Below are 24,526 nucleotides of genomic sequence, written 5' to 3' on the forward strand. Positions count from 1 at the left end.
CCGCCCATGGGATTTTCCAGGCAAGAGTACTGGAGTGGCGTGCCATTGCCTTCTCATGTACCCTGAGAAAACCATAATACAAAAAGACACATGTACCTCAGTGTTCGCTGCAGCAGTTTCCAGGCCATTGAAGCAACCTAGATCTCCAGTGACTGAGGAGTGAATAAAGAACATGTGGTACATACGTACAACTCTGTCATAAAAAAGAATGAAAGTGAATCATCTGCTGTGATGTGGATGAATCTAGAGTCTGTCATACAGAAGAACATCAGAGAAGAACAAAATCATATTTTAACATATATATGGAATCTAGAAATAGGCACCAATGGACCTATTTACAGGGTAGGAATAATAGAGATACAGATGTAAGGAACAGACTTGTGGACCCAGTGAGGGAAGGAGCGGGTAGGACAAACTGAGAGAGCAGCATTGACGTATATACACTATCGTGTGTAAAACAGATAGCTAGTGGGAAGCTGCTGTATAGGGCAGGGAGCTCAGCTCGGTGCTCTGTGATGACCTAGATGGTTGGGATGGGGTGGATGGGAGGGAGGCTCAAGAGCTACATATATGTATATATATAGCTGATTCATGGTTTTGTACAGCAGAAATTAACAACATTATAAAGCAATTATGCTCCAAGTTAAATAAATAAATGAAAAGGGGCTAAGGTAGGGATCACAGGTGTATCTGGGGGTAGTAAGTGAAGCTGATTGGCTGAAGCCAAGACCCTCTGTTGGCCAAATCTCCCCTTGCCATGGGTAAGGCCTAGCAAGGCGCTAGGGTTGGGTTAAGAGGACCAATGAATAGAAGTGGTCAGGGAGATCTGAGGAGGTGGGAGAGCTGGGGGAAAATGAGTGCCACGTTCTCAGTAGAGTCATGGCACAAAGATAGAAAACTCAGTTTCTGCCTTCAAGAGCCAGGAGCTGGCTATTTGCATCCAGAGACAAGAGATCAGGACACCATAGGATCAGTAACTGGAAACAAGAGCCAAGCTGGGGGTTGTTGGAAATGCTTCTGGCTGCAGCACCCAGACCTGGCTTTGATCCCTGGGTCAGGAAGATCCCCTGGAAAGGGGGAATAGCAACCCACTTCAGTAATCTTGCCTGAGAAATCGCATGGAGAGAGGAGCCTGGAGGGCTACAGTCCATGGGGTCACCAGGAGCCAGACATGACTGAACGACTGGGTATACACACAGTGCCCATGTCACAAGTGGCCGCCCTGCAGCCACATGGGTGAATGGTGCTGGGGGTTGGAGGCAAATGGTGTTGGGAGGAGTGGACCCACTCCTACCCACTGGAGCTAGCTAGCCTCGCAGCCACAGGTGACCTACTCACCTGCAAAGGGCCCCCACCTGTGAGACTTCAGAGGCCTCGGGGGATGAATGGAAAATCAGCCCCTAAGACCAGAACAGCCCTTGCAGTCCAGAGCATGGTGACATGGCGCCTGGCCCAGAACATCCATCTGGGCAGCAGCAAGGAAATTGCAGGTCTGAATCTGCTCTTGGCCATTTTCTAGAAATGGCTTCACTGGTTTCACTTGTTGTTTTTTATGTGTTTTTTTTTTTTTTTTTTAAAAAGGAAAGGAAGGAATATGGCCAATTCTGAGGGCTAATTGCCTTTGCTCTCAACAAGAGCCCATGCTTTTTCCGGCAAACACGCTCTCTCCTGTTGCCGTGCCGCCAGGCCCACTCTCCGTTTCCAATCAGCCCTGAAAATAGCCCTTGATAGAGATAATAGGAAGAACAAAGAGAAATTTAGAGGAGCAGAGAGAGGAAAGGAAAGTCCTGCCTAACTGGCAGCCCTAAAGTTGTTTTCATAAAGAGCTCTTCAGTCAGTCCCTGGTTTGTCTCCAAACAGCGAGGTGTTTGATAAATCCCAAGAAACAGACTTGGACCAAGCCCAAGGGTTCTTTGACTTTTTTAGGTCATGGACTCTTTTGAGACTCTGGTAAAGCACAGACCCTCTCTCTCACCAGGAAAATGCACATATGCCATATATTAATTCAGGGGCTCAGAGACTGCACTGGAAGCTCCAACCACAGACCCTACAGACCCTAATTAAGAACCTATGACATAGGCCACCTATATTTTAAAGACGTTCCTACTTATTTCCATCTCTCTCCCTCCATCCCTGTCTCTCTGCTCCTCTAAGTATCTGTCTGTTTATAAGGAAAAGGTTGAGCGACATTTCTTCAGGCACAGTCTAAGGGATTTTTAAAAATTCCTCCATTTGAAATTTGGAAGCCTTTGTGCAAATAAGTGAGTGTAGGGTCCAGAGTGGTGCAGGGTGGGGAGGCGTGAGGGTTGTTCTCTGTGACCCACTCTCAGCAAAAACATCACCTAGTTTTAGGTGGTCAATAGTCAGCCCTGGGACTCTCCCCTGCAGGCCTCAGCAAGGACAGGTGTATCACCTAAATGGCTGATAATGACCTCAGGCACTGGAGGGGTGATGGGAGCCTGGAGCCTCACACCTGGGGAGAATGGGCTATGCCAGGGCTTTCCAAACTTTACTGTGGATCCAAATCACCTGGAGGCCTTGTTAAAATGCAGATTCTGAGTCAGCAGGCCTGGGATAGGACAGACATCCTCATGTCTAACACATAAGGTAATGTTGATGCCGTTTTGAATAATGTGAGTTTATACAATAACCAATTCCATGCTGGGCCTAGGAGCAGAGGCAGAAGAGGGGCTGAGGGATATGAAGGAACTAGAATATCAAAGAACGATCTCTTAGAAATATTATAGTTCAATCCTACTGTTTTACAGATGGGGATACTGAGTCCCAGAAAGACTTGTTCAAGATTGAACAGCTGGTTGACAGCAGAGCCAGAATGAAGTACAGGACCGCTGATCTCCTGCCCATCTCCACCTTGTCCTGGGATATAATGAGAGCCGGGTAGGCTTCCTCTCTGGATTCCCAGGTCATCCTGGGCAGTCCTCTGCCTCAGGCCTGCCCTCCAGGAGGCCCCTGCACAGCCTGGCATGGGCCCAGGCACATGCAGGTGTTGGGAGGCATCTGTGATTGGTCCACGAGGGGCAGAGAGTGGCTTACCTGGGAGCAACACTAAGTCAGGGCCGCTCCCAGCCCACTACAGCCTGTCAGCCTAATAGGCCTGCACGAGCGCCTGGGGGAAAGTCAGTTGCAATCAGGCCGTGCTCTGTGGCCACAGACAAATGCAGGGTGAAGGCGGGAGAGCTGGCCTCTGCAAGAAGCCAGCCTGGCCCTGCTGCTCTCTCAAAGAGAGCTCACTCCTGGAGAAGGGAGAGATGAAAACCAGACTTTCCCACTGCCAGCACCAGGCCCCTCTTCTATCTTTGTGTCCAAAAACACCATTAAAAAAGATACTGCAGGTCTGCAGAGAGCCTGAGCTGCAGATGCACAGAGGACTGGCAGTCCGTAGCCAATGTAGCTCAGCCTTGAACTCCTGGCCTCTGGTCTGTGGTCACAGCCACTGAGTAAATCTGACAGATCCTTGCTGAAGCAAGAATCTCTCCTCACCCCTGCCGATCCTAGATCACAAACATCCATTTAAAAGCATCACATGAGAGACAGTTGAGGCCACACCATGCCCGAGAACATGGGGGAGCCACGCTGTCCTTAGAAACATACACACAGGGAGGCAGGTGTGTATCCCTAAGCAGGGACTCAAATTAATTCCATAGACAAGTAAGCACCTACTGTGTGCTGCTCTGCACTCTTTGCAGGTTCAGGGCAGAGGCAGCTGGCCTGAGTGGTCTCATCTCACATAAAATGAAACCACAACTTCTTTGGTCCATTTTCTGCATCCAAAACCCATGGCAGGGGTTTGGGGAGTGATGCGGCTAAATGTAAAAGCAAGCGCCTTCAACAGCCTTTCAGAAAACATGTAAAAATCATTTGGAACTCTTCAGTTTCCTCTGTCCCCCTGGAGACCATCCTCTCCACCTCTGGTTGCTCCCAACCATGGAAAGAAAAAGACGAAAGATATCAGCCTCTAGGCCACACTTCACAGAATCAGACCTCCATGCCCCCTTCCCTGAGGTGCATGCAAGAGTGACGAGGTCACTCTGAGTCCTCAAGGAGCCTCAGTTCCCTCTGATGTTACTAGTACCTACTTCTTAGGATTGGTGTGAAAGCCATGAGATCATTCAGGTAATATACTCAGCACAGGGCTGGCACACGGGAGGCTCTCAGGAAATGGCAGCTATTATGGCTGGGATCCTGATGGAGGGAGTAGAAGGCAAACGCAAGGACCCAAGAGCCACCATTGTTTCTGGACTCTGCCAGCCCCGTATGGCCCACAGAGACAGGCTATATTGGTGAACCACCCACTGTAGGAGGCGGGGAGACAAGGTGTGAGTGATGCCATTTGGCTGCAAAGGCTGCTGGTATGGATGGTGTGCTCTGGTTCATTAAGGCACAATAGAAATTACTTTGTCAATCATCCCTGAGGGAGGGGGTCTGGCAGAAGCTTAATACTTCATTGGTGCTGCCACTGGAGCTTCGTTTTTTGTACAGACTATTTTTAGCATAAAAAATGTACACTCTGTTATACTGTCAAAACTGACAGATAAGCATTCTCGTGGCACCCATAGACCACGCATTCAATTGGGAAAATGTTAAAAACATGTTAGATGAGCTTCTCCCAACCATGGCACAAAAGAGCTGCTACATATCACACACCATGGCCACTGATCTTCATGAGAGCTGCCTCTGCCCTCTACCCTCTGTCTTAGGTGTGCTGACCTCTGAACTCTGCAGCCAGGATTCAGACTTGATTCCATTGTGGGCACCTCTTAGCTGAAGACTCAGCCAGGAGTAACTGAATCCAGGGAGTCCATTGTGGCAAGTATTTGCAAAAAGTATACTACAATTAAGTCTCCTACATATGAACAAGTTCCATTCTGAGAGCATGTTTTAAAGTCCTTTTTGTTTGTTAAGTCTAACAAAGTTAGCCTAGGTATCCAATTAACACAATCAGCTATAAACCTCATGAACAGTATGAAAAGGCCAAAAGAACACTGAAAGATAAACTCCCCCAGTTGGTAGGTGCCCAATATGCTACTGGAGATCAGTGGAGAAATAACGCCAGAAAGAATGAAGAGACGGAGCCAAAGAAAAAACAATACCCAGTTGTGGATGTGACTGGTAATAGAAGTCAAGTCCAATGCTGTGAAGAGCAACATTACATAGGAACCTGGAATGTTAGGTCAATGAATCAAGGCAAATTGGAAGTGGTCAAATAGGAGATGGCAAGAGTGAACATCAACATTATAGGAATCAGGGAACTAAAATGGACTGGAATAGATGAATTTAACTCAGATGACTATTGTATCTACTACTGTGGACAAGAATCCCTTAGGAGAAATGGAGTAGCCCTCACAGTCAACAAAAGAAATGCAGTACTTGGGTGCAGTCTCAAAGACGACAGAATGATCTCTGTTCATTTGCAAGGCAAACCATTCAAAATCACAGTAATCCAAGTCTATGCCCCAACCAGTAATGCTGAAGAAGCTGAAGTTAAACAGTTCTATGAAGACCTACAAGACCTTCTAGAACTAACACCCCCCCCCCCCCAAATTTCCTTTTCATTATAGGGGACTGGAATGCAAAGGTAGAAAGTCAAGAAATACTTGGAGTAATAGGCAAATTTGGCCTTGGAGTACACAATGAAGCAGGGCAAAGGTTAATAGAGTTTTGCCAAAAGAACACACAGGTTATAGCAAACACCCTTTTCCAACAACACTAGAGAAGATTCTATACATGGACATCACCAGATGGTCAGTACCAAAATCAGATTGATTATATTTTTTGCAGCCAAAGATGGAGAAGCTCTGTACAGTCAACAAAAACAAGACTGGGAGCTAACTGTGGATCAGATCATGAACCCCTTATTACCAAATTCAGAGTTAAATTGAAGAAAGTAGGGAAAACCACTAGACCATCCAGGTGTGACCTAAATCAAATCCCTTATGATTATACAGTGGAAGTGACAAAGAGATTCAAGGGATTAGATCTGATAGACAGAGGGCCTGAAGAACTATGGACAGAGGTTCATGACATTGTATAGGAGGCAGGGATTAAGACCATGCCCATGAAAAAGAAATGCAAAAACCAAAATGGTTGTCAGATGAGGCCTTACAAATAGCTGTGAAAAGAGAGAAGTGAAAGGCAAAGGAGAAAAGGAAAGATATACCCATTTGAATGCACAGTTTCAGAGACTAGCAAGGAGAGATAAGAAAGCCTTCCTCAGTGATCAATGGAAAGAAATAGAGGAAAACAATAGAATGGGAAATACTAGAGATTTCTTTAAGAAAATTAGAGATACCAAGAGAACATTTCATGCAAAGATAGGCTCAATAAAGGACAGAAATGGTATGGACCTAACAGAACCTGAAGATATTAAGAAATGGCAAGAATACACAGAGGAACTGGACACAAAAGATCTTCGTGACCCAGATAATCACGATGGTGTGATCACTCACCTAAAGCCAGGCATCCTGGAATGCGAAGTCAAGTGGGCCTTTGGAAGCATCACTACGAACAAAGCTAGTGGAGGTGACAGAATTCCAGTTGACCTATTTCAAATCCTAAAAGATAATGCTATGAAAGTGCTGCACTCAATATGCCAGCAAATTTGGAAAACTGAGCAGTTGCCATAGGACTGGAAAAGGTCAGTTTTCATTCCAGTCCCAAAGAAAGGCAATGCCAAAGAATGCTCAAACTACTGCACAGTGCACTCATATCACACACTAGCAAAGTAATGCTCAGATTTTTCCAAGCCAGGTTTCAACAGTACATGAACTGTGAACTTCCAGATGTTCAGGCTGGATTTAGAAAAGGCAGAGGAACCAGAGATCAAATTGCCAACATCCGTTGATTCATCAAAAAAGCAACAGAGTTCCAGAAAAACATCTACTGCTATTTTATTGACTATGCCAAAGCCATTGACTGTGTGGATTACAATTAACTATGGAAAATTCTTCAAGAGATGAGAATACCAGACCACCTAACTCGCCTCCTGAGAAATCTGTATACAGGTCAGGAAGCAACAGTTAGAACTGGGCATGGAACAACAGACTGGTTCCAAATAGGGAAAGGAGTACACCAAGGCTGTAAATTATCACCCTGTTTATTTAACTTCTATGCAGAGTACATCATGAGAAACGTGAGGCTGGATGAAGCACAAGCTGGAATCGAGATTGCCGGGAGAAATATCAATAACCTCAGATATGCAGATTATACCACCCTTATGGCAGAAAGTGAAGAAGAACTAAAGAGTCTCTTGATGAAGGTGAAAGAGGAGAGTGAATAAGTTGGCCTAAAGCCCAACATTCATAAAACTAAGATCATGGCATCTGGTCTCATCACTTCATGGCAAATAGATGGAGAACCAATGAAAACAGTGAGAGACTATTTTGGGGGGGGTTCCAAAATCACTGCAGATGGTGACTGCAGCCATTAAATTAAAAGACACTTGCTCCTTGGAAGAAAAGTTATGACCAACCTAGTTAGTATATTAAAAAGCAGAGACATTACTTTGCCAAAAAATAATAGTCAAAGCTATTACTGTCTGGTCAAAGCTATGGTTTTTCCAGTAGTCACGTATGAAGGTGAGAGTTGGACTATAAAGAGAGCTGAGTGTAGAAGAATTGAGGCTTTTGAACTTTGCTGTTGGAGAAGACTCTAGAGAGTCTCTTGGATTGCAAGGAGATCCAACCAGTCCACCCTAAAGGAAATCAGTCCTGAATATTCATTGGAAGGACTGATGCTGAAGCTGAAATTCCAATATTTTGGCCACCTGATAGGAAGAACTGACTCATTGGAAAAGACCCTGATTGGGAAAGATTGAAGGCAGGAGGAGAAGGGGACAACAGGGGATGAGATGGTTGGACGGCATCACCGACTCAATAGACATGAGTTTGAGTAAACTCCAGGAGTCGGTGATGGACAGAGAGGCCTGGAATGCTGCAGTCCGTGGGGTCACAAAGAATCAGACATGACTGAGCAACTGAACTGACAATAGATTTATAATACTTTTCACACAAATAATACAGAAAAAGACAAACAGAAAAAATAAAACATTTTTAATCTTATAGTACAGCACCTTGAACAGTACAATAGCTGGCATACATATATTCGCATCTTTGAATGTTTCCAACTTGAAGGATCATACGCAAAGGACTTACTATTCAGGTAAGAGATGTGTACTATAGGTAAGATGGGCGAGTGGTGGAACTCCGTAGTCTCTGGAGGCTTGGCCAAGGACCTGTGATTTCCCATCATCCAGTCTCACAGCCCTGACCGCCCGCCCCTTCCACCCCACCCCGCCCTTGGTCTCACCCCATAGGAGCCACTGTATAGGGCAAGAAACTCAGTTCTTCTATCAAACAAGAAGATCTGAATCAGCCCATTTCTCAGATCCACTTGACGCAAAGGAATTCTTTGTTTGGTTAATTGTCTTGACATTTTCATTTTTTTCCCTCTCTTCCTCCACTCAGTATGTTCCTGTGACAAATCCTGGCATTAATTCTGTATTTTGCCCAAAATGCTTTTTCCCTTCTCAGTGTCCAGTAAGTTCTACTCACTCTCCAGAGCTCTGCAGGAATGTCACTTCCACAGCCAGACTATCTCTGGCCACCCAGCTGAAGACAGTTCTTGTAGGATTCACACTCAGAGAGCCCTGCACTTTTCCTGCAGGGATGGCTTATTTGTCTCCCTTGTTAGCTTGCAAGGTCCCTGAGAGTGGGGATATGCCTCTTCTCTTTGCTTCTGCTTACAAGGTCTGCCACAGAGTCTAGCATAGCGATTCATTAAGCGATGATCACTGAGTCAAATGTACGAAGGAAGGATGGCTGGCTAGATGAATGCAAAATGAAAACTTAAAGGGGCCCAACAACGATCCGTAAGAGACATAGGTTCAATCTCTGGGTCAGGAAAATCCCCTAGAGGAGGGAATGGCTACCCACTCCAGTATTCTTGCCTGGAGAATCCTATGGACAAAGAAGCCTGGCGGGCTACAGCCCATAGGGTCACAAAGAGTCAGACACGACTGAAGCGACTTAGCGCCCACACAAGGATGATTTGGTTTTCCCTGGTGACTCAGCAATAGTCTATCTGCAATGCAGGAGACACAGGAGATGAGGGTTCAGTCCCTGGGTCGGAAAGATCCCCTGGAGGAGCAAACAGCAATCCACTCCAGTATTCTTGCCTGGGAAAACCTATGGGCAGAGGAACCTGTCCATAAGGTTGCAGAATCGGACAGGACTGAGCAACTGGAGAGGAGCAAGTAAGGATGGTCTAGGCTGAAAGCCTCCAAAATTCTTCACATTCCTTAATCCATTCCTTTCATGCTAAAAGAGAAAGAATCTTTTATCATTTAAAACAGGTGAAATGCATGCCTATTTGTGGGGGTGGGGGGGTAGGGGTGGGGATGAATAAATGCAATCATCTGCCCTTTGGAATGATTTAAAAAGGGCCCAGAGAAGGGGAGGACCCCAAAATATCTTTTCAGACATGGAGGGGGTACAAGCCAATCCATGAGAGGCCACCTTAAGTCTTGACAACCTAATTCCTAGGATTTGCAGTCTGCTCCCGGGACTTCCCTGGTGGCTTAGATGGTAAAGCGTCTGTCTATAATGTGGGAGACCTGGGTTCGATCCCTGGGTCAGGAAGATCCCTTGGAGAAGGAAATGGCAATCCGCTCCAGTACTATTGCTTGGAAAATCCCATGGACAGAGGAGCCTGGTAGGCTACAGTCCATGGGGTCGCAAAGAGTCGGACATGACTGAGAGACTGAGCGACTTCACTTTCCTGACAAATGACCAATGCTGAGGGCTAGGTGGGCCCAGCAGAAGCCTCCCTCTTCTGGGCTCCGTCACATGTCAGGTGACTGTCACAGAGGGGACCTTCCCTTGCTTTTCCTCCTCACTCCCCCGCGAGGTGAGCCCCCAGCTCTCTCTAGCATGACCCTAACCAGATCCATGACTGAGCATCCTCAGTCAAGGCTCCTCAGTGTTTTTCTTGGCCATGGATTATAGGAATAGCATTTTTCAATGAGAGGGCAGATTAAGAAAGGTACCATCACATCACATAGTGAGAAGAATAAAGACGTGAGGAAAAGCAGAGGAGAAATAGTGAGGGGCAGCTCCAGCTGCCTGCTGCAGACGGCTTTGGACCTGGGCCCATTTATTTGTTCATCTGCGTCACTTTGCCTCCCCAAAGGGACCGGGCACAGTGATAGGTACCGGCTGGGGAGGAGGAGAGCTGCATCCTGGCTGACACTCTAAGGCAGGCCCTCATGTTACTGCAACCTCTGGTCAGCTGGCCTCACACTTGGAGCTCTCCAGCAAGTCTACTCCCAGGCCTGGCACCCCTGGAACATTCTGCTCTCTGAGATGGGGAAATTGCCAAATATGAGTGCCGTCAGGCATGCTAGCAAGTGGACCATCAAGGACTGGATTAGAAAGAAGAGAAGAAGCACCAGGCCACACCCGTATGAGAACAAAACAGGGAAGAGATGGGAGGGGGTGGGGTGGGGGTAGGGGGCGAAGGTCCAGAAACCTTGACAGCAACTGCTCCTTGTAGAGCAGAGGACGTCAGAACTTGTTGGAACCCAGAGATCCATCTCCAGGGAAAGGAGTGGAGGGGGATAAACCCCCAGTTATCTCATAAGTCCCCAAGATGCAGAAAACCCTGACAGGAAAAGGTGAAGGGAGGCCAAGAGACAAAGCAGCAGAGAGAACAGAGCCAGAGAGAGTCCAACAAGCAAAAGCTGCCACGCAGGTCGTCATCAGGATGATACTGGCCTCCTCCGAGTGGACACAGCCTTGCCCCGGCCCTGCACAGTCACCAGTCTCCTCCTGTGAGGCATTCACTATGAAGAGCTATAGAGGGTCCCAGATTTCATCCTCTTGCAAACTCACAATTTAGCCACAGTTGTACAGTTGTGGGTAGGAGACTCTTGGGCCAGAAAGAAAACTCTTTATCCCTCACAGTCGTTGAGCAGGCAGCATCAGTATCGCATTTGCATTGGTGCCTCTGGTCCACCCAAGGGGACAATGTGGGGTGGGGGGCGTCCAGGGAATGTGGCGCACACTGTGGGTTTGCTTCACACCTGATGGAATCTAAGCTTAGGAAACTTGTACCTTTTAAAACAGGCATAAACTTACCTGAGGGAGATATTATCTTTACTGGAAGTAAAAACACCTGCCATCTGCTCCTTACCCCAGGGGGAGACACTGTCTGCTTCTTCCAGTGCTGCCTGCTATATGAAAATCCCCGAAGACAGGATCTAGAACAAAGGCTGTCAGAGCCTCTGCTGACAAGACTTGCAGCAATGCAAGAAACTTCCCAGAGAATGGTCCATCCACACTCACAAACTGCAGAGACACAGAGCCCTACCCTCCCAGGATAGCTCTCATCTCGTCCCTAGAGAGAGCAGAGGCTGGAGCAGGCAGGGATGACTCAGGAAGGGGAAGTCCTTGAGCCTGGTCTTGAGGGATGGCCTGATCCCATTCTCTGGGGTGGCTTGTCCTGGAGAATGCCTCCTCCATTTTCCACTCTAAAACATGGATCAGCCAAGGTCCAGAGAAGCAAGGAACCACGGGTGAGCAAATAGAATTTCCCCTGTCCTCCCCCAGAACAAGAGATGTTCTGCGTACTCAGTTGCTTCAGTCATATCTGACTCTTTTGCGATCCTGTGAACTGTAGCCCACCCCACTCCTCTGTCCATGGGATTCTCCAGGCAAGAATACTGGAGTGGGTTGTTACGCACTCCTCTAGGGATCTTCCCAACCCAGGGATCGAAACCATGTCTCCTGTGTCTGCTGCTTTGGCAGGCAGATTCTTTACCACTAGCGCCACCTGGGAAGCCCAAGAGATGCTCTAGTTTTTTTTTAACTTTTTAATTTTATAGTGGTATATAGCTGATACGGAGAAGGCAATGGCACCCCACTCCAGTACTCTTGCCTGGAAAATCCCATGGATGGAGGAGCCTGGTAGGCTGGAGTCCATGGGGTCACGAAGAGTCGGACATGACTGAGCGACTTCACTTTCACTTTTCACTTTTATGCATTGGAGAAGGAAATGGCAACCCACTCCAGTGTGTGCTTGCCTGGAGAATCCCAGGGATGGGGGAGCCTGGTGGGCTGCCGTCTATGGGGTCGCACAGAGTCGGACACGGCCGACTTAGCAGCAGTAGCAGCATATAGCTGATAAACAATGTTGTGATAGTTTCAGGTAGATAGCAAAAGGACTCAGCCGTGCATATACAAGTATCCATTCTCCCCCAAACTCTCCTCCCATCCAGGCTGCCACATGACATTGGGCCTGTTCCCTGTGTTACACAGTGGACCCTTGCTGGTTACCCATTTTAAATACAGCAGTGTGTACATGTCCATCCCAAACCCCCTAACTATCCCTTCCCCCCATCCTCCCCCACCCCTTGGCAACCATAGAATTGCCTAGAATCTGAATCACATTCAAGGCCATTCTCTCGCCACTGAATGAACACCCCTTTACAGCTCTCGATCTCCTTCCACTCTGTCTGTGGCATACGGCACTCCACTCCCGAGTAATAGCATCTCCAGAGTTCTCCAAATATGGCCCCAAGGCTCCTGCTCTCCAGGTTCACCCACAGAAGCAGAAAGAGGGGGAAGGGGGCCTGCAAATGTGCCTTTCTCTTCACCACAGGCAAATGGTGAAATGTTTAGAACTGGGTCACCTGGCTTATCTTCTGCCCTCACTGAGATTAATTCACAAATGTCGCATTCAGAAGGCCGGCCAGATGCCATTTCAGTGCCTCTTTGGATCATTTCGCCTTTTCCTTACAGGGCCCACCCAGCAGCCGGGACCGTCACAGTCACTTATCTGAATTTTAAATAAGTCACAGCTCATTGCACCACCTGCCCTTTCTCCCCGAATTCAGAGCAGGGGTGCACAGGCCACGGCACAGGATCCCCGTCTGACCTGCCTGCTCCTAGGAGCTCCCTAGAGGTTTCCACAAGCCCCTAATCTTCTGTCCCTTGCCCCAGGATCTCTTAAACAAATGTTATATGATCAATTATTTCATTGGCCTATTTAATTGATTTATATGCACTTTTAAAAGCTTTACACTGCACAGGGAAACACATCTATCATAATCCTTGACTGAACTGGAAAAAGGAGAAGGGAGAGAGGGAATTAAAACTTATTGAGTGCTTATTATGTGCCAGGTAATACACAAGCTACTTTGCATACATTACTGAGTTTAATCCTCACAACTGCCTTGTGAAGTGAGTATTTTTTTTCCCTACTCAGTAGATGAGGAGACTGAGCCCTGCAGAGGTGAAAGGGCCTGCCCAGAGTTACAGAGCATCAGCTGGAAGAAGCAGGATTCAACTGCAGTTCTGAGTCCAAGCCAATATCTACCTCAGGATTTAAATATCAAATGTTTCTGTAAAAAGTTATGAATAAGAAACTTCACCCATTGTCGTAGCATGGTTTCACTGAGGAAATAAGATCCAGTTGGCATTGCTTCCCTGAACTACATCTTTAACTACAACTGAAGGTGCCCAAGTGCACCATTTCACACCAGTGCGGGGAGGCGAGGCAGGAGGAAGGGACGGCTCAGGGATAAGGTGGGTTGCCATTTCCTTATCCAGGGAATCTTCCCGACCCAGGGATCGAACCTAGGTCTCCCGCATTGTAGACAGCCACTTTGCCGTCTGAGCCACCAGGGAAGACTCTAGAAGCTAAAGTGGGGCTCAGAGCCTGAAAACAGCCAGTTAGGCACTGCCCTGAGCTGGCAGAACAGACGCAAGTGCTGGTGTCTGGGCAGGGTCCAGGGGAAGGGACAGCCGACCTGAGGCCCGAGTGATAAGAGGAGAAGCCCTTTACCTTCCTTTCTTGACACAGGTGAGCATCGCCAGTCCAATCATGTGGAGCCCCAAGACCAAAGTAAGGCTTGGTCTCCTAGTCTGGGTTCTCCAGAGAAGCAGGACCAATAGACATAGAGATGATACATAGACAGACAGACAGACAGACAGATAGATAGGATATATCTACAGAGAGAGGTTAAAAGGAATTATAAGGAATTGCTTAGTGACATTATAGAGGCTGACAAGGCCCAAGAACTACAAATTTACAAGCTGGAGATCCAGAGGAAAGCAATAGTAAAGTTCCGTTTCAAGTTCAAAGGCCCAAGAAGCAGAAGAGCCAATGGTGTAAATTCCAGTCTAGTCGAAAGGCAAGAGAAGGCCAATGTCCCGATTCACAGGCAGTCAGGAAGAAAAGCATTCCTTCTTATTCACAGGGAGGTCAGCCTTTTTGTTCTATTCAGACCTTCAACTGATTGGATGAGGCCCATTCACATCAGGGAGGGCAATCTGCTTTACTCAGTCTATCAACTCAAATGTCAGTCTCATTCAAAACACCTTCACATACCCAGAACACATCCAGAATATGGTCTGACTGAATATCTAAGCACCTCGTGGTCCATCAAGTTAACACATAAAATTAAACATCACACTTGGGAGAGTATTTACCCTTTTACTAAGTAGAATCAAACTGCTGAGTTTTTTGATGTCTGCATCTATTTTGTAGTTTTTCTGTCTCTTATTACCAGACTGTCACTGCTGATACCCATGGCCCCGGCCCATGGAAGGACCTCTCCTCACTTCTAATGCACTCTGGGTTTGAAAACAAGAGGGCTGCTCTAGCTGGAATTTAAGAACTTGAATGAATACACAGACTTGGAGGTAAAATGCTTGAGATGTAGAGCAAATATTTTGTGACATCTCTTTTATCTTCTCAAAGGGAACTTTTTTTCTATTCTGATTCTTAAAGCTGTGATCTAGATAAGGCAAGTTACCAGATAATATGAAGACTTTCTGTATAAGGACTGAAATAATAATAGAGGGCAAGTCATAGACAGCAATGTTTTGACAACTTCAGGGGGCAATTTGGTATTCAGGAATCACAAAACACAACAAATGTGAAAACAGGCAGCTAAACAGAACTGATCCTCCCAGCTTTTTTTGGTCTCTTTAAATTATCCCAGGAAGAATAATGTCTTCCAAAGCCAACAGAATGAATCTTCACTGTGACTTCTCAGGCAATAAGCTAGTCAGGTCCTAACCAAAGAGTTTCTGGAAACAATGGGTTTTACTCTTAAAAATAATCAGAATATTTAATACTTAACACACACACAAGAAGTAGCAACCATTCAGCTTGGCACCATTTTATCAAGTGTGAGTGTCAAATTTTTTATAGCTTCAAATTAACAACAAGGAACTGTAATTTTTGTGTTTGTTTGTTTAAAAGACCAGTGGAGATTTTTCTTTTTGCTTGTTTAAGCTTCATTTAATTCAAGCTCCAATCTGCCCCTCTTTGATTGCATTTCCAAATCCTAAATAAAAGTGATAACTCTTTCTGCCAATTGTAACAAACTGCTGGTGCCAGTTATTGCTTTTTGAAAAAAAAAAAAAGGCAAAAGCAAAAAAAAAAAAAAAATCTCTTAATACTTAGCTGACAGCTTTATCCAAAAGGGGGGAGAAAACCCTGGCCTTTCAAAGCCACCCGATATATTTGTAACAACCTCTTTACTGAGTTCATGTATCTTCTTTATTGTTCTTCATAAACAGGCTATTGGATCTCTCTAGCTTGCAATGTGAAAAATGAAAGAATTTCCTCCCATCCATGCCTCTCTCATCTCATAATTGTTTTGTTCTGAGAGGTAGGGGAGACCCGTATAAATGTCTCTGCTATTTTATTTGTCCTCTCCAAGCCCATTCATGCTTTTCTCCAGGGCTTTTGACTCCTGTTCTGTTTCTGCCTGAACCTCCATCTGCTTACTGTTCTCCGCATCAAACCCCACTAAAGTGTTTGAGATTTCATTTCAGAGGGTGATGTAAGAGAGATAAGAGTCAAAGGCATTTGAAAAGCCACTTTCCAGCGTGTCTGTGCTGGGTAGGTTGGAGGGGGAGGCACAGCTCACCTGACATCACAGAGAACATCCTGGCTCAGGTGTGCAGCATCCACTTCTCTTCTCTGTTCTTTCCAGAGGGCCCTGCGGCTGTGCCTTCTGCTCCTGCTGTTGCAGCTTCAGAGGCTTCTCCATCCCTCTGAGCTCCAGCCTCATCGCCGTCCCCCTGAAACTTAGGTCCGCCCACGACAAGAACAGCCCTTGTCAGGAACAGGCAGGTCTGACAGCCTGTGGAGCGGCTTGCTGGGGAAAAGGCAAAATTTTTCAATGTGGTACATTGTCCTATAAAGGTAGGAGATGCCCACTCCAGGAAGAGGTTGTGGAAAGGAGTCTGGAGTGGGTGGAAGCTCTTCACTAAACTTTGATTCCTTAATGATAGGCATCAGAGTCAGCATCTCAGACTTGAGTACTGGAGCAGTCCTATGTAAAGGAGAAAAAACCAAAACAAAACAAAACATGAATACTCATTAGTCAGGCTTGGCTGTGATACTGCTGTGTAACAAATAATCCTCAAATCTCAGTGGCTTACAACAGACATTTCTTTCTTTTCATGCTTGGATCCATAGGTTAGCTAGACTCGGCTGGACTTGGATTAGGTCTGCTCCATGTATGTCTCCATCATGGAACTGTGAATTACACAGGATATATGGATCTCATGGTGCAGACAGGAGCAGCAGAGGGCAAACTCAAACGTTCAAGCCTGGGCACACCCCCACTTCTGTACACTGGTTACATGGCCACACTGGAAGTGAGTGAGGCAAATATACCAATATACACTATCCTAAGGAGGAAGAGACGGAGAAGGCGATGGCACCCCATTCCAGTACTGTTGCCTGGAAAATCCCATGGATGGAGGAGCCTGGTGGGCTGCAGTCCATGGGGTCGCTAAGAGTCGGACACGACTGAGCAACTTCACTCTCACTTTTCACTTTCATGCACTGGAGAAGGAAATGGCAACCCACTCCAGTGTTCTTGCCTGGAGAATCCCAGGGACAGGGGAGCCTGGTGGGCTGCCGTCTATGGGGTCGCACAGAGTCAGACACGACTGAAGCGACTTAGCAACAGTAGCAGCAACAAGGAGGAAGAGAAAGGGATCCTGAGTGATGATTTGTTCAACAACAGTCCTCTCACCACAAATACACACACATAGACACAGGGTCAGAGAGAACTTCTTTCCAGGGAGGCAATAAATCCTGCAGAACAGAAGTTGCTTGCTTTTCCTATCTACCCATGGCTATTAGCAGCAGCTCAACAAAGATATTTCTGGATGTGGGACTGAAAGTAACTTTAAATGCCACTTAGTCCTACATCTTCACCAAGGGAAGTTTTTAGTAACAGTTCCCATGATGGGAGGCCACGTCCTTCAAAGAAATCCATTCCAAGCACACAAAATGAGCCTCTACGGTATGACAATGCCTCAGATGTTAGTGGCCAGCTCTTAGGGTATCACCTAAGCCTTTCCTTTTCTGAGTGAAAAGCCCTGCGTTTCTTTCCCTCAAGGGCCGTGGTTTGCAGTCGGGCTCCTCCAGGCACGTGCTCTTTGTTAACGCCTTTCTTATATTAAGAACACAGCCCAGAACTGCAGAACCACAACACTGTGTTGGCAGAGTGGGGTGATCCTTTTCCCCTTCCCAAAGACGGACCACTCAGGTTGAACTTAAAATCATCTCAAGTCAAGACACTCTTACAAGTGTTGCTAAATCACTCACTGGTCAACTGCATATGGATCGCTCATGACACGACCTGCTTCTGCAAGGTGCTGGGGACACAGCGGTCAACAAAGTTGACATACATGGTCCTGGCTCTCATGGAGGCTATTTGGACAGACAGAGAAGAAATAAGCAAAGAGACACACACACACACAAAAAAAAGAAGTAGAAAATGGAATAGACAGTGGGAGGAAGGAAAAGGGAAAGCTGTGTGAGATAGAATGGCAGGGGAAGGCCCCTCCAAAAAGGCGGATCCTGAAGCCCAGGAAGAGGGCCAACAGGAAGAGGGCAAAGAGGACCCCCTGGAAGCTGCCTGGGCAGGAGGTTGAAAGATGGAGAGGCGAAGGCAGTTGGAGGCAATGTGGAAGGTCCTGGTTGAAAGATGGAGAGGCGAGGGCAGTTGGAGGCAATGTGGCAGGCCCTGGTGAACAGGGGAGAGGCGCAAAGAGCAGGCCGAGGGTCAGCAGGTCTGTTTGGCCGCGAAGGCAGCAGGGTTAATTCTGAGAGATTGATGCTTTAAGCAGCAAAGGGCATGATGCGACAGGGATCTTGAACGAGGTCCCTGGCATTCCGAGTGTGTGCATCTGAGTGTGTGTATCTGTGCACGTGGATCCATGCAGTCCTTGGTGGAAAGAGGGCACAGCTGGAAAACTTGATGCCATCCCAACTGAGTTTCTCTTTATAAATATGTGTCCCATGATCCAGCCTGTTGGTCAATAGCCAGCTTTTTCTCATGTCTCTGTGCCTCCAACATGGGTCAGGCCAGGAGGAAATGTGTCTCAGGTGAGCAGCAGAGACCCTCAGGCACATCACCTGAGGTAGAAAAAGTACAAAATCCTGACAGAAGAACTTTAAAGCGGAACCTTCAGCAGCCGTGATTTTCAGGAACAAATGGTTCGCTTCTTCCTAAACAGCCAGCCCAGTGTCGAGGAACATATCCTGGGTGATGAGCAACAGGGGTACAAACCACACCCTCAGGAAACAGAAAGGCAAAGCACTATCCTAACCAGATGAGCCGGAGCCCACCTGCAGTTACCAGACACCCCTGGAGTCTTGTCCAACGGGGAGGTGGAGGGCTCTGTGCCGTATTTCTGCCAGACTCACCAGCGCGTGCATGTGACCCCCACTTGGTGGGCTGGTGCTCTGCCCTCCAGGGTAGCCCTGCTCCCACCTTCTCCACCAGGCATCACCACGGGCCACCACACAGGTCTGGACCACAGGGACAGGATGGGAGGAGACCAGAGGACCAGTGAGGAAGTAGGGGGCCCTTTGAGCAGAGCCCAGGGTGCAAGGACACTTGAGAATCTGACCTATGGGGATAAAGGAGTAGCTGTCAGCACCGATGAGACAGGCAGAGGAAGTGCTATGGGCAATCAGAGGCTGAAAGTTACAAGAGCCCACATGTAGGAGGGTTCTTATATATGCAGGAGATACCTGCTGATCTGTTAGGAGGCCAGGAAGACCTGGCAAGGCTCACCTGACCAAAAAAATATATATAGATGGATAGAGATATCAATAGATATAGATTATACAGATAGATAGAGATACTGATACAGGTGTACTTACCCCAGAAAGCACCTATTTTTTCAGTGAGTGACCTTCCCCAAGGAGAAAGGTACTCTGGAAAAGAGGGTAACGACTGAGACCCACACCTGGGGGTGGGCACAGCTTTTGTGGAGAACAGAGGTAAGTTCAGTTCAGTTCAGTTCAGTCGCTCAGTCACGTCCAACTCTTTGCAACCCCATGGACTGCAGCACGCCAAGCTTCCCTGTCCATCACCAACTCCCAGAGCTTACTCAAACTCATGTCCATCGAGTAGGTGGTACCATCCAACCATCTCATCCTCTGTAGCCCCTTATTCTCTGCCTTCAATCTTTCCCAGCATCAATGTCTTTTTCCAATGAGTCAGTTCTTTGCATCAAGTGGCCAAAGTATTGGAGTTTCAGCTTCAGCATCAGTCCTTCCAATGAATATCCAGGGTTGATTTCCATTAGGATTGATTGGTTTGATCTCCTTGCAGTCCAAGGGATTCTCAAGAGTCTTCTCCAGCATCACAGAGGTAAAGAGAGGACCAAAAGATGCTCTGTCTTATCCCTTGCTTTTCTCTGCCTCCTCCACTCCCCCCCCGCCCCAACAGCCTCAGGAAGATTCTGCCTTCATCTTGTCATGTCCTTCTTTACTTCAGCCTCCTGATCTTGCCTGAGTAATACAAAGACTTCAAGGGTCAAATCCAAGTAATCAAGAAGGAGGTATTTCAAACTTCTTATCCTCATTACACTTTTCAGAGAGAAAACAGGTTTTAAAGCAATATGTATGGTATAATCCTATCTTTAAAAATATATTCAGCCCAGTTCAGTTCAGTCACTCAGTCATGTATGACTCTTTGTGACCCCATGAACCGCAGCATGCCAGGCCTCCTTGTCCATCACCAACTCCTGGAGTCCACCCACACCATGTTCATTGAGTCAGTGATGCCGTCCAACCGTCTCATCCTCTGTCATCCCCTTCTCCTCCTGCCCTCAATCTTTCCCAGCATCAGGGTCTTTTCAAATGAGTCAGCTCTTCGCATCAGGTAGCCAAAGTATTGGAGTTTCAGCTTCAACATCAGTCCTTCCAATGAACACTCAGGACTGATCTCCTTTCGAATCCACTGGTTGGATCTCTTTGCAGTCCAAGGGACTCTCAATAGTCTTCTCCAGCACCACAGTTCAAAAGCATCAATTCTTCTGCACTCAGCTTTCTTTATAGTCCAACTCTCACATCCATACATGACTACTGGAAAAACCATAGCCTTGACTAGATGGACCTTTGTTGAAAGTAATGTCTCTGCTTTTTAATATGCTGTCTAGGTTGGTCATAACTTTCCTTCCAAGGAGTAAGAGTCTTTTAATTTCATGGCTGCAGTCACCATCTGCAGTGATTTTGGAGCCCAGAAAAATAAAGTCAGCCACTGTTTCCGCATCTATTTGCCATGAAGTGATGAGACCAGATGCCATATTAGATTTCCAAATATTGAGCTTTAAGCCAACTTTTTCACTCTCCTTTTTCACTTTCATCAAGAGGCTCTTTAGTTCTTCTTCACTTTCTGCCATAAGGGTGGCGTCATCTGCATATCTGAGGTTATTGATATTTCTCCCAGCGATCTCAATTCCAGCTTGTGCTTGTTCCAGCCCAGTGTTTCTCATGATGTACTCCGCATATAAGTTAAATAACCAGGGTGACAATATACAGCCTTGACGTACTCCTTATCCTATTTGGAACCAGTCTGTTGTTCCATGTCCAGTTCTAACTGTTGCTTCCTGACCTGCATACAGATTTCTCAAGAGGCAGGTCAGGTGGTCTGGTATCCCCATCTCTTTTAGAATTTTCCACAGTTTATTGTGATCCACACAGTCCAAGGCTTTGGCATAGTCAATAAAGCAGCAGTAGATGTTTTCCTGGAACTCTCTTGTCTTTTTGATGATCCAACGGATGTTTGTAATTTGATCTCTGGTTCCTCTGCCTTTTCTACATTATTTATTACTAAAATGGGCAGAGCATTTCTATGTGCTTATATAGAGACAGGGATGGAGAAGGCAATGGCACCCCACTCCAGTACTCTTGCCTGGAAACTCCCATGGATGGAGGAGCCTGGTAGGCTGCAGTCCCTGGGGTCTCTGAGAGTTGGACCCAACTCAGTGACTTCACTTTCACTTTTCACTTTCATGCATTGGAGAAGGAAATGGCAACCCACTCCAGTGTTCTTGCCTGGAGAATCCCAGGGACGGCGGAGCCTGGTGGGCTGCCATCTATGGGGTCGCACAGAGTCGGACACAACTGAAGCGATGCAGCAGCAGCAGCAGCAGAGACAGGGAAAAAAGTCTGATAGAAAACAGAGGATTTTTAGGGCAGTGAAACTGTATGGTGCTAGAAGAGTGGGCGTGTGTCATTCCGTTGTTGTTTAGTCACTAAGGCATGTCTGATGCTTTGTGACCCCACGGACTGTAGCCTGCCAGGCTCCTCTGTCCATGGGATTTCCCAGGCAAGAATACTAGAGTGTCTCCTTCCCCAGAGGATCTTCCCCACCCAGGGATTGAACCCAAGTCTCCTGCTTGGCAGGTGGATTCTTTACCACTGAGTCACCAGGAAAGCCCTGCGTGTCATTATGCATGTTTCCAAATCCGTAGAGTATATACCAGAAGTGAACCCCGATGTAAGTGAACCCATGGGCTCTGAGTGATAATGATGCATCAGGGTAGGTTCATCAACAGTAACACCTGTCCCCTCGGGGAGGTTGATTATGGGGGAGGCTGTGCATGTGCGGGGAGGGGGGCATGGAATATGTGGGAGCTCTCCGTACCTTCCTCTCCATTTAAGAGTGAACCGAAAATCACAGTAGCTTTTTTCTTTAAAAGTATAACCTTTTACATGGAATCTAGAAAAATGGGCCCGATGGACCTATTTGCAGGGCAGGAATAGAGAATGGAAACGTGGGCTTGGGGGGCGGGGAGAGCAGAGTAGGATGAATGAAGAGAATAGCACTGCTATACACACACTACCATGCAAAGCTAGCGGGGAGATGCTGTGTAGTTCAGGGAGCCCAGCTCAGTGCTCTGTGATGACCTAGATGGGTGGGATGGGGGGCGGGCAGCCAGAGGCACACTCCCGAGGAAGGGGATATGTGTGTGTGTGTGTGTGAAAGTCACTCAGTCGTGTCCAAGTCTTTGTGACCAGATGGACTATACAACCCATGGAATTCTCTAAGCCAGAATACTGGAGTGGGTAGCTGTTCCCTTCTCCAGGGGATCGAACCCAGGTTTCCCACATTACAGGCAGATTCTTTAGCAGCTAAGCCACCAGAGAAGCCCCGGATATATGTATACATATAGCTGATTCACTTTACTGTACAACAGAAACTAACACAACATTGTAAAGCAACTATACTTCAATAAAAAATAAAAATTACCTTATGTATTTAATATATACATACATAATTTTTATATTTGTAGAAGCTTAGCAGATATTTATCAGACAGATCACAGTCTTCTGAGTTCATTCACTCCCTTGGATATTTACAGGGACCTCCTATGAGAGTCACTTAACCAAAAGTGAGCATTAGAATTTAATTAATTTAATATAAGTGATTTTCTTTCTTCATTCTCTCTTTTTTGCTTATCTCCATTTTCTCATTTTTTAAGTCAACATGCAGTGATAATGAAAGTGAAAGTGTTAGTCACTCCATTGTGTCCAACTCTTTGCGACCCCATGGACTGTAGCCCGGCAGGCTCCTCTGTCCATGGAATTCTCCAGGCAAAAATACTGGAGCGGGTTGCCATTTCCTCCTCCAGGGGATCTTCCCAACCCAGGGATCGAACCCGGGTCTCCTAGCAGTGCAAGCAGAGTCTTTACCATCTGAGCCACCAGGGAAGCCCAACAGTGATAATGAACCAAAGCAAAAGAGCTTCAGAATGGTTCTCCTCCACCCTCTGCTCCTGCTTCCTTCTCCAGCTCTCATAGCCCAGGCTAGGCACCTGGTGGAGAGGCCTCAGACTTCTGCTATAGTGTTTGAATGGGAAGTCCCTGCTCCGCTTTTGGCCCTAGAATCCCCTTGTAGCTCAGAGGAAGCCCCACTCAGCCTCCCCAGCCCCCTCCAGGAACACCGAGGGCTAGGATTTGGGTGGCTGTGCAGAGCCCTGTCATCTCACCACGGTAATATGGTTCTCAGTTCATGCAGCACTGGAGAGGCAACAAAGGAGATAAATGGAATTTCTGCTCAGTGAGTTGATGATAATAATAAATAAGGCCTTTTCTCCAAAGGCTTGAAATCTGTTGGCTCATTTCAATGCACAAAATTATTCATTTAAAAAATCCTCCCCACAGACTTGAAGTAGGTGAGGGATTAGTAATCATTAACCCCATTTTGCAGATGGAGAAATCAGGACCCAGCAGGAGCTGGAGCTCATAACCACCGGCAGAGCAGGTGTCCTGCCTCCCTGGCCAGCACCCTATGTGAAGAGGGGGCGATTGTAGCCTCGATCTGGCACTGGAACCCAGGCCCAGAAAGTGATCCTTGCATCCCCGAGAGTCCAGGCTGCATTCTCCACCTCATCCTCTAAAGGCATCCCTCCTCAGACCCAGAGCTCCCGGAGGACCCAAAAACCATCTCTTCCTATCTCTTTGTCCTCCCAAGACTGAACAGACACAGGGCAGAGTCAACACACCCCTTCTGCCGCCCTGACACTGACTGTGCTCAGGACTGGGCCCCCTAGGCTCCCGATGCTTGGTGACGGATGCTGCACAGATCAGCTGAACAGTGGCAGAATATCTTCTCTGGTCCCGGCTCTTATATTTGACAGAACACCGCCCAGGGAGGCCGAGGCCGTCATGTGGCTCTGAGCAGGGAGAGGACATCCTTCTCCAGCTCTGCCTTTGCCTGTCAGAGCTTCCAGCCTCAGGTAACCATGGTAATCACCAGTATTAACCACGGCAGAGACAGGAGCCTCAGCAGGCCGGCTCTGACCTGCTCCCACAGCAGACGGTGCGCCGGCTCCCGGCAGCACGTCGGGTGCCCGATCGCCCCTCTGCTGCAGGTGTGTCTACTAAACCCAGGAGTCAGGGCTGGAGGGAGAGAACAGGCCCTAAACCTCTCCCACCGCCAGCAGAGCCGGAGTCAGCCAAAGGTCGAGGATGTGGCCTGAGGATGCAGCCACGAAGGTGGTGGCCAAGGACCAGGCCTTTGTGCCCTGCACTTCCTGTCCTGTCCCAGCCCTGCCTCCAGAGATGGCAGCTACCAGCCGTCACCATGGGAGGCCAGTCTGACCTGAACTCGTGGGAGAGCTTCGTGGCCGGAAATGAGGGGCATGCACAAGTAACCTTTTGCTGCCCTCGACCT

The 24,526-nt window shown here is 47.3% G+C and overlaps 1 long non-coding RNA gene across 5 annotated transcripts in view; it reads right to left on the reverse strand.

Annotated features, from left to right (window-relative positions):
• The window catches only part of LOC138436702 (uncharacterized), a 480,161-nt gene that overhangs the window by 419,777 nt on the left and 35,858 nt on the right, over positions 1 to 24,526 (reverse strand). For 4 of the 5 annotated variants that reach the window (XR_011255537.1, XR_011255535.1, XR_011255534.1 and 1 more), the window contains exon 2: positions 15,959 to 16,366. The exons of the other annotated variant lie outside the window; for it this stretch is intronic. This is a non-coding gene — a long non-coding RNA (uncharacterized lncRNA). The remainder of the gene's footprint in view (positions 1 to 15,958; positions 16,367 to 24,526) is intronic. 5 annotated transcript variants of the gene reach the window in all.

This window comes from Ovis canadensis, chromosome 3, assembly GCF_042477335.2.
Source record: "Ovis canadensis isolate MfBH-ARS-UI-01 breed Bighorn chromosome 3, ARS-UI_OviCan_v2, whole genome shotgun sequence".
Classification (NCBI taxonomy): Eukaryota; Metazoa; Chordata; class Mammalia; order Artiodactyla; family Bovidae; genus Ovis; species Ovis canadensis.